The sequence below is a fragment of the Pteropus vampyrus genome, unplaced genomic scaffold (assembly GCF_000151845.1).
Source record: "Pteropus vampyrus isolate Shadow unplaced genomic scaffold, Pvam_2.0 Scaffold244, whole genome shotgun sequence".
NCBI classification, from domain to species: Eukaryota; Metazoa; Chordata; class Mammalia; order Chiroptera; family Pteropodidae; genus Pteropus; species Pteropus vampyrus.
In genome coordinates this window covers 3,819,202-3,829,343 of record NW_011889025.1, presented here as the reverse complement: position 1 = coordinate 3,829,343, position 10,142 = coordinate 3,819,202, and the positions used below count along the sequence as shown (strand labels likewise).

The window sequence follows — 10,142 nt, the reverse complement described above, 5'->3', positions numbered from 1 at the left end:
AAAACATACAGTGGAGAAAGGAAAGCCTCTTCAATAAATGGTGCTGGGAAAACTGGAAAGTCACCTGCAAAAGAATGAAACTAGACTGTTGTCTACCACTACACACCAAACGTAACTCGAAATGGATTAAGGACCTGAATATAAGACCTGAAACAATAAAATGCACAGAAGAAAACATAGGAACTAAACTCAAGGACCTTGAACTTAAAGAGGATTTTATGAATTTGATCTCGAAGGCATGAGAAGTAAAAGCTAAACTAAATGAATGGGACTACATCAAACTAAAAAGCTTCTGCTCAGCAAAAGAAATTGTCAACAAGGTGAAGAGACAACCATCTGAACGTGAATATATATTTTCAAGCAACACCTCCAATCATTGCCTAATACCCAAAATATACAAAGAACTCATTCAACTTAATAATAACAACAACAACAACAACAACAACAACAAAACAGATGATCCAATCAAAAAATGGTCAGAAGACCTGAATAGATACTTCTCCAAAGAGGGCATAGAAGTGACTAACAAATATTTGAAAAGATGCTCAACATTGCTAGCTATTAGGGAAATGAAAATCAAAACCACAATGAGATACCATATCACACCTGTTAGAATAGTTATAATTAACAGGACAATTAATAACAAATGCTCGAGAAGATGCAGAGAAAAAGGAACCCTCATACACTGCTGGTGGGACTGCAAATTGGTACAGCCACTATGGAAAACAGTATGGAGGTTCCTCAAAAAATTAAGAATTGATCTACCATGTGATCCAGCAATCCTTCTACTGGGTATTTACCTAAAGACTTGAAAACCCATATCAGAAAAGATATTTGCACACCGATGTTCATAGCAGCATTATTCACAGTGGCCAGGACATGGAAATGGAAGCAACCAAAGTGTTCTACGATAGATGATTGGATAAGAAGAGATAAAATACTGCCATTTGTGACAACATAGATGGACCTTGAGATAATCATGCTAAATGAAATAAGCCAGACATAAAAACTTGAAAATCACATGATATCATTTATATGTGGGATATAAATCTAAAAGCAACAAATGAACAGGACAACCAAAAAAGAAACTCATGGACATGGACTATAGACTAGTGGTTACCAGAGGGTAGGGAGTGGGTGAGGGAGGAGGTAGATGGGGTAAAGGGGGTTAAATATGTGGTGACAGAAAGAAATGTAACTATGGGATGTGAACACATAATGTAAATATATATATGCCTTATTGTTAAAGTGTAGAGCTGAAACCTATTGGATTTCTTTATCCAATATCATTATAAAAAAATAAATATTAAAAAATAAAACATGTAAGTTGAAGTGGGAAAAAAAGTAGATTAGTCATTTCCAGGAGCTAAGGATGAGGACAAAAATTAACTGTAAACAGAAATAAGTGATCTTTTTGGGTAATGGAAATGGTAAATATTAAACTAATGATGGTGTACAACTCCTTACATTTCATGAAAATTATTGAATTATAAACTTAAAACAGGTGAATTTTACAGGATCTAAAGTATTCCTCAATAATGTTGCTAAAATATTAAATCTTAATTTTATTACTCTAAAAGTTTTTTCTGCTTATTTAAATCTGTCTCATGCAGGCATTATTTAGGTTAATCTGAGACTTGTGTGGATGATTCTAATCCCACTTCAGTTATCAAATCCTTTGCTCTGCTCATTAGGTTCTATCTTTTGAATGCATAACTCAAGGATTCAGCTGAGACTTGTGCAGAATCAGAAGACCCCTTCACTAGCTTTCTCTTCTCTGTGATTATTCTCACACTATTCAAATTTGGGGTGCTCCTTTTCCTTTTTCTTTTGGCTAGAAAGTTCATGAGTTTCCAATCGGAGTTTTAGTCTCCAACACCACCACTCTAGGCAGCACAAGGGAAAAAAAAATGGGAAATTCACCCTCATGCAAATTATTTCTCCAAATTTAACTCCCCTCCATAATCTTACTGCCTTTGTGAACTTTTTAGAGTCCTCAAGTAGTGGTTTCTCTATCCCTTCATATTTTTCAGTTATTATCAGCCAGAAGGATGGGCTATAGTTGCCTTACATAGCCATAATGGCACTGCAATGAAAACTGGTCCAGTTTTGAATCCTAGCTCTGCCACTCACTAGCTATTTGACATTGGATAAATAACATAACTTCTCTATTTTATTTTGTCTATACACAGCAAGCCATTTTTTACTCAAAAAAAAAAGTGATAGAAAAAAATGGGTAAGGGTAGGCCTCCTAAAGATAATCTCATTATCATTGGCTCTCAGAGAGGATATACCACCTTTATCTAAATGTATTTCTTTGGTTTCTGAGATGTAATACTCATTATACTTTATTGTAATTATTTGCTAAACTATCTTCTCTACTAGAAGTTCTGTGAAGTGAAGAACTGTGTTTTGCTCATTTATGGCTACATCTTCACACTTTCCACAGAATAGGCACTCACTATTCATTAAATCAACAAAGATCCCTTATAGACGGTCAGTTCATTCAGCATCCTTACATTTTTGGTTCTTAAACTTTTAACTCCTGTGACATCTATTTCCACTTCAGTCTACCCACTCACTGCCATGGAAGCCCTGCAGACCTTGTCATCCATCAGAACTGCTCTAGATCAAAAATCCTTAACTCCAATTTCCCCCTCTCTGATCTCAATTCCTTATACTTCCAGCAACGCCTTACCCTTCCACCTTCATTCTCACTATATATAACACTTTTTGAAATAATTTTTTCAATTACAGTTGGCATACAATATTGTCCTAGTTTGAGATGTACAGCATAGTGATTAGACATTTATACAACTGACAAAGTGATTACCCCAATAAATCTAGTACACTTCTGACACTGTACAGCATTACAGTATTATTGGCTATATATATATATATTTTAGGCGAGGCAACCCTCAGTTGACCTCACAGATCGCAAGGATCTTGTCAGCTTACAATCTCTCTCTCTTTTTTTTTTTTTACACCTACAGCACCTGTTCTTCCTAGGTGGTCTCCTATTCAAGTACTAACCAGGCCTGACCCTGCTTAGCTTCCAAGATCAGACAGGATCAGGCTTGTTCAGGGGAGCTTGGCCATAGACTTGGCTATATTCCTTATGTTATACTTTATATCCCCATGACTATTTTGCAACTACCAATTTGTACCTCTTAATTCCTCCCCCTTTTTCTTCCACCCTCTCCAAAACCCCTCTTATCTGGCATCCATTAATTTTCTCTGTATATATGTTTGGTTTTTTTTTTGCTTCCTTGTTTTTTTGTTCTCTAGATTCCACATGTCACTGAAATCATATGGTGTTTGTCTTCCTCTATCTTACTCCATTCAGCACAATATCCTCTATATCCATCCATGTTATTGCAGATGACAAGATCTCATTCTTTTTTTTTTTATGGCTGAGTAATATTCCATTGTATGTATGTGCCACCTCTTCTTTATCCATTTATCTATTGATGCACAACCAGGTTGCCTCCATGCCTTGGCTAGTGTAAATAATGCTGCAATGAACATATGGATACACATTTCTCATCCAAGTAGTGTTTGGGTTTCTTTGGATAAATACCCAAAAGTGAGATTACTGGGTCCTTCCTTGTCTCTAGTTATAGTCTTGTATAAGTATTGCTACCCCAGTTTTTTGTTTTGTTTTATTTTCATTTTATTTGTTCATTTACTTTTTTATTATTATGGTAACATTGGTTAATGAAATCTAGTAAGTTTCAGGTGTACAATTTAGCAGTAAGGCATATATGTATGTATATATACATATATATAGAGAGAGAGAGAGAGGGAGAGAGAGAGAGAGAGAGAGAGAGAGAGCGAGCATTGTGTGTTCATCACCTACAGTTAGATTTTTTTCTGTCACCACATATATGACCCCTTTTACCCCATCTACGCCCCCCCACCTTCTGGTAACCACTAGTCTATTGTCCATGTCCATGAGTCTCTGTTTGTTTATCCTGTATGTTTGTTGTTTTTAGGATTATATCCCACATATAAGTCATATCATGTGATTTTCAACTTTTTCTGTCTGGCTTATTTCACTTAGCATGATTATCTCAAGGTCCATCCACATTGTCACAAATGGCAATATTTCATCTCTTCTTATGTCTGAGTAATATTCCATTGTATATAGGTATCACATCTTTATCCATTCATCCATTGATGGACACCCAAGTTGCCTCCGTATCTTGACTATTCTAAACAATGCTGCAATGGACATATGGATATACATTTCCCTTCCAAGTAGTGCTTTGGGTTTCTTTGGATAAATACCCCAAAGTTAGATTACCGGGTCCTTCTTTGTCTCTAGTTATAGCCTTTGTTTTAAAGACTACTATGTCTGGTATAAGTATTGTTATCCCAGCTTTTTTTGTTTTGTTTTGTTTCTATTTTCATGAACTATCTTTTTCTATCTCTTCACTTTCAGTCTGGTGTGTCTTTTGATCTGAAGTGGGCCTCTTATAAGCAGCATGTGTAAGAGTCTTGTTTTATTATCAATCCTGCCGCTCTATCTTTTGATTGGAACATTTAATTCTTTTTCATTTGAAGTACTTTTTGATAGATATGTAATTATTGCCATTTTATTATTCATATTTTTGATACACACCTTTTCTTCTTCTTAAAGAAGTCCCCTCAACATTTCTTCTAATACTGGTGTGGTGGTGATGAATTCCTTTAGCTCTTACCTTTCTGGGAAACTCTTTATCTGTCCTTTGATTCTAAGCGAGAGCTTTGCTGGGTAGCATAGTCTTGGTTGTAGGTCCTTGCTTTCACCACTTTGAACATTTTGTGCCAATCCCTTCTGGCTTGCAAAATTTCTGTTGAGAAATAAGCTAACAGTCTTATGGCAGTTCCCTTGTAGGTAACTAACTGCTTTTCTCTTGCTGCTTTTAAGTTTCTCTCTTTGTGAACCAGAATAATGGTGAGACTTAAATCAAGTGGGAGTAATTAGCAATATCTTGGAGAGTTTTGTGGAAGATTACGAAAGTAATTGAAATGTTAAGACATTAAAGAGCGAAGAGCATTTTCTGTGGAGTAATGACAAGAGTGAAAGCATAGAACTGAGAAGCTGAATAGTATATAAGGGCAGAAAGGAAATTGGTTGGCTGTAACAAAGGGACCAATGCTAACTAGGCCATAGCAAACTAAGAGTATTGGTGCTTAGAATAAGTATAGGAACCGATTCTCAAATGATAGACTGAATGGTTTACATGTTACTTTCCAAGCACTAGATATTTATTGAATACCTAGTATGTACCAGGGCTTACCTCATGCTAGGCACCATGCTAAGAGCTTCAAACATTTTCTCATTTGTCTCTCTCAACAATTATCAGTTTTAATATATACCCCATTTTGTTTATAAGGAAACTGAGCCTCAGAGGAAATAAATGACATACCCAAAGTCACACAGCTAGCAAAAAATAGAGACTCAGACCCAAAACATTTGTCTCTAAAGTTACTACTGACAACCACTAAAGCTATAGGCATTCTGTATAGGTTTTTAAGCAAGACAATAATATAATAAAAGTACTGTTGGTAGGAGATTATCCCAACAGTTATATGAAAGGTGAACATAAAAGCAAAGTTCATATTTTTCAATGGCTCATATGAAATGTTAACTATTAATTTAGTCACAATTAATATTAAAGTACATACAATTTCCCCACTGACTTTTTAAAAATCATATACATGTATATTCTGATGTGAAAGGAGGAAAATTAAAACAATACTATCCATTTCTTACTCTTAACCGGGCTAACAATGAGAACAATACACAAAATTTCATTATTTTCCCTGACAGTCCAGCATGCAATGAGTTTTTTTAAATGTAGTTTTATGTATTTAATTTGAGTATGACATAAATTCCCAGGCAAAGAACTAATTTTTCTTTTTACATATCTAGCAAAACCATGTAGAAGTCAAATATCACAGCAGTTTCATGATAAAAAATTAAAACTACAAAAATAAATTGTTCAATAAGTTTCTGCCTCAAAGAAGAGTTATAAGTTCGGATCAAAGAACATTTAATATCACAAAGTTATTTCCATTGCCAGTAGTAAAACATCTAGATTAGAAACTGAAAAAAAATACATTAAAATATGTGGTGAACATCACTACCTGTGATCACCAAATATGTATATGTTGGGTGCCTAAAATGAAGCAGGCACTACACTAGATACTTCTGTTTAATTGGTTTGCTATCTTCCACATAGATATATAAGATATGTTAGAATTTGTTTAAGATTAATGAAAAAAATATGTTAGAAATTTTTCTAGGATCTCAAGTACTAGAACAATTCTGCTTCATTTATTTAAAATGTCACTAAATTGTTGCCAATTTTTCATTATCTGAACTTATTTTGGTATTTTAGCAGTCGACTCCCTTTCCCCTGAGAGACTGATCTACAGTAAATATAAATTTGACCTGGGCTTCAGCTGCCTCATTTAACAAATGAGCTATGAAGGGTCTTGGAGATAAGTAGTCTAACTCCCTAAGAGGATAGAACAACTGCTAAGTAACTGCTGCAAGTATTTTTCCAGTTCCAACATTCTCTAATCTACAAAATGTCAATGAGATTTTATTATGTTCTTTTCTTGTGGTCATTATTTTGGCTGATATATAACCATCTCTATTTACTTTTGTGCTAAAAATGCAATTTATAAACTGGAAGAAACTCAAAAGACGGAAGTTTGAAGTACTTTTTTTTTTAACACAATACTCTTACCCCTGAAGAAGTTGTAACATGGAGCACTAATAAAGTTAGAAAGAAAATGAGCATCACTTAGATTAATGTCTAGACTATTTGTAAAGCCAATATAGGAAAGAAATTTCTAAATTCTCCTGGGTAATCTTCTTGAGAAGCTAACAAAATAGTGCCAAATATTTATATTCTTGTTTGAGACTAGTTAAACTTTGGGTCCTTGGAAATGTTACCAGTCTTCATTATCCCTACAGTACTTCATGCTGTGCCACATCTGTGGTGAGCTCTTTATACCTATTTTTAGATTTTATTGACTGTTATTCAGTATAAGGCTCTGGTGACCTGGGAAACTCAGAGTTCTTGCAATAAAACTTGAAAATAGTTTATAGTTAGCATTACTAGAGGTGATTGATCTAGTTCATTTTCATTTTCATCAACATGTAGCTTCTCAAAAATATTTTTAGTATATAGGATATGATTAAGACAGATTAAACAGTTATTTTAAATCTTAACACAGGAAGAAATGTTTTTAAGCTGCTCATTTTTCCAAGGTCTGGTTAGTTTAGGGAATTGGATTATCAAAGCAATGAGATCATTGCCCAGTTTTTAAGTTTTTTCAACTAAAATTGTATCTGTACCATTTAAATTTTTTGAAAGTCTCAACATGAATTTACATATTCTATAAATTCAAATGTAGATTTGCATAAATATAAAATGTAAACCTGTAAAAATTCTGTATATAAAATAATTATATGCATATTCAATGATGTATATGCTAATTATACACACATTTATGCTTATAAATATATAAATAGATAATTATAGAACAACGCTTTCTGATTATTTGTTAAAAATATGTTTGTTCTTCCAAAATGTTAGTAAAATTGGTGGTTGAATATTTCTTCTCCATCTTTCTCACTTTCAAACACTATAGCAGTGAACAAATTTGATAAGTATTAGAATATTCATTTGCATAAAATCATTAATCTACATAACACGAGCTTGAAGGAAGAGTAGAAAAAACATCTACCAGTCATTGGCCAAGATCTAGTCCACCAAGGTCTACTCTATGTTTTAAATGATCCAACTTTTAAAAAGCAAGAGATATCACTTTTTTAAAAAATTCTTTTTCTTACTGCTCTTGAAAAATCAAAAGATCTGCCAACACCAGGCATAAATTCCAGTGTGACCATCATCAACAGGAATCAAGTAGCTGCCTCTCTCTTCAAATAAGGCTGTGTTCTTAAGTATATCACAGCCAAATTGGCCGTCTCACTTATTTGCTCCGAGCTTGGCCCCTATGCTCTTTTAAGTTTGCAACTACTCATTGGTCCAACCTTCTTATATAATAGACGTTGACTAACTCAGAAGTTAAGTGACTGTCTTAAAGTCATTCAAGGGGAGAACACAATGAGCAGATATAGTCTTTACCCTCAAAGAGCTTATAATTGACTCCAAGGAATACTCATATTTATAATAAAGTAGAAAATATAAGCATATGCAAAATTCAGAGAAATTTGCAAGAATAAATCGTATCTTGTTGAGCACATTAAGAAAGGCTTCATGAAGGAAATATAATTTCACAGAGTAGAACATATCAGAAATCAGTTTGTCAGGATTTTTAGCACAAACTCTAGCTCTGACATTTACCAGCTTTGTGATTGATACTAAGTTAATTAACCTCTCAAAGCTTCAGTTTTCTTACTTGTAAAATGAAGATAATAATAGAAGGTATGAAACAGGTTGTGAGAATTAAATGGAAAAATAGAGGTAACAGACATTGCATATAGCAAGAAACTAGCAAATTATTATTCTTATTATTTTTTATAGGGAAAGTATTTTCCAACAGAAAAAGAAAGAGCTGTTCTACCCTGCAGAGTGAGCATCTAATTGGAAATCTATAAGGTATAGTTGAGGAACAGAGGGTTGAATTATAAATAAATATGGCAGCCAGATGTCTCCCCAAAGCCAGTGAACTTCTTCCAAGAGACAGTTTGTGAGGACACAAAGGGAAAACGAAAGCTGGCCAGTCTATGCAGCTGACACAGCACCTTCCACCTGCCACCTCTCTGGCTGACTGAGAGATCCCACCCTCCTCAACTACATACACACGTGATAAGCACAATGGAGTCTGAGACTATAAGATAAGGAGAGCTGATCAAGTTGAGGAAATCATAAGTGTCTTAAAGAAAAATAAACTAAGATTTAAATGATGAGTGTGAGTTGGTCAGAGAAAATAGAGTAAGTGCATGCTTAGCCAAGAAAAGAGCAAGTTCAAAGGCCCTGTGGCAGGAAGAAGCATAGAGAGACTAGGAATTAAAGGAGGGTCAGTGTAATTGGAGCTCAAAGAGCTAAGGCAAGTGCAGGATGAGATAACACTGGAGAGACTGAGAATAGGTCAGATCGCACAAAGCTTTGTAGGTCTTATTAAGACTTTTAAACTTTCTTCAAGATCATTGGCAAGGAGAATTAAATGTTTATATCTGTATTTTGCAATGGTTGCACTGTGGGAAAAGGATTGAAATGGGGCAAAGGTGAATGCAGGAAGATAACTTAGAAGGTTTTTGAAGTAGTTTAGGTGAGAGAGAATAAATTGCATCAGACTAATGGTTGTAGAGCCAGAGCGAAACAGAATTGAGAGATATTCGGAAGAAATTGAATGATTGATGGATTGAATGTGGCAAAGCAAGAAGAAAGAAGGAACCATTTCCTTTTTCTCGAACACAATCTACCATTAGTTTTCATAGCATAACACTACACTGGCTTTCTTCTTGCCTACCTCTAGGCTATTCCTTCTCATCTTGAGGACTTTTCTAGTCTGGTTTATATAAAAGATGGTGTCACTTTTGGTAAAACCATTATTTGGAGAGGTAAATTGTAATTTTATTTTTGAATATGGTAAGTTTGAGTGCCTTCAGTATGAAAAAAAATATATCACATAGGAAGCTCTAAGAGTCTGGAACTAGAAGAATAGCCTATGCTAGAGATAAAATTTTGACTCATCTGAATAAGGTGGTAATACAAGTGTTGGACATGGATGAGGTCACATAAGGATGGGGTACAGATTGAGAAGAGGTTCTAAAACTGACTAGGTAGTATAAGATGAACCTATACACGAGAGAAAGAAGGAAGCCAAAAGTATAGATAGAAAACAACAAGAGTTTTGCAGCAGGAAAATTAAGACAATAGAATATTTCAAAGAAATATTCAATTTTGAGACTGGTTAATGTTTTCCCTTCTCTCTCCACATAGAATGAGATAACAATATTAGTTTAAAATCACCATCTATTTGCCAAGTCAGTCTGATTTCCAGTTATATCATCAAATTCCTGAAGAAAAGATAACAAACGCCTATTAGATGACTCGACTTTTGTTTATTGTTAAATAAATTGAAAGTAACAATATTTAAAAAAAAAAAAACCT

General features: G+C 34.3%; 1 pseudogene; it reads right to left on the bottom strand.

Moving 5' to 3' along the window:
- Positions 1-2,984: 2,984 nt before the first annotated feature.
- On the bottom strand, positions 2,985-3,103 carry LOC111729068 (annotated as a pseudogene).
- Between the last annotated feature and the right edge of the window lie 7,039 nt (positions 3,104-10,142).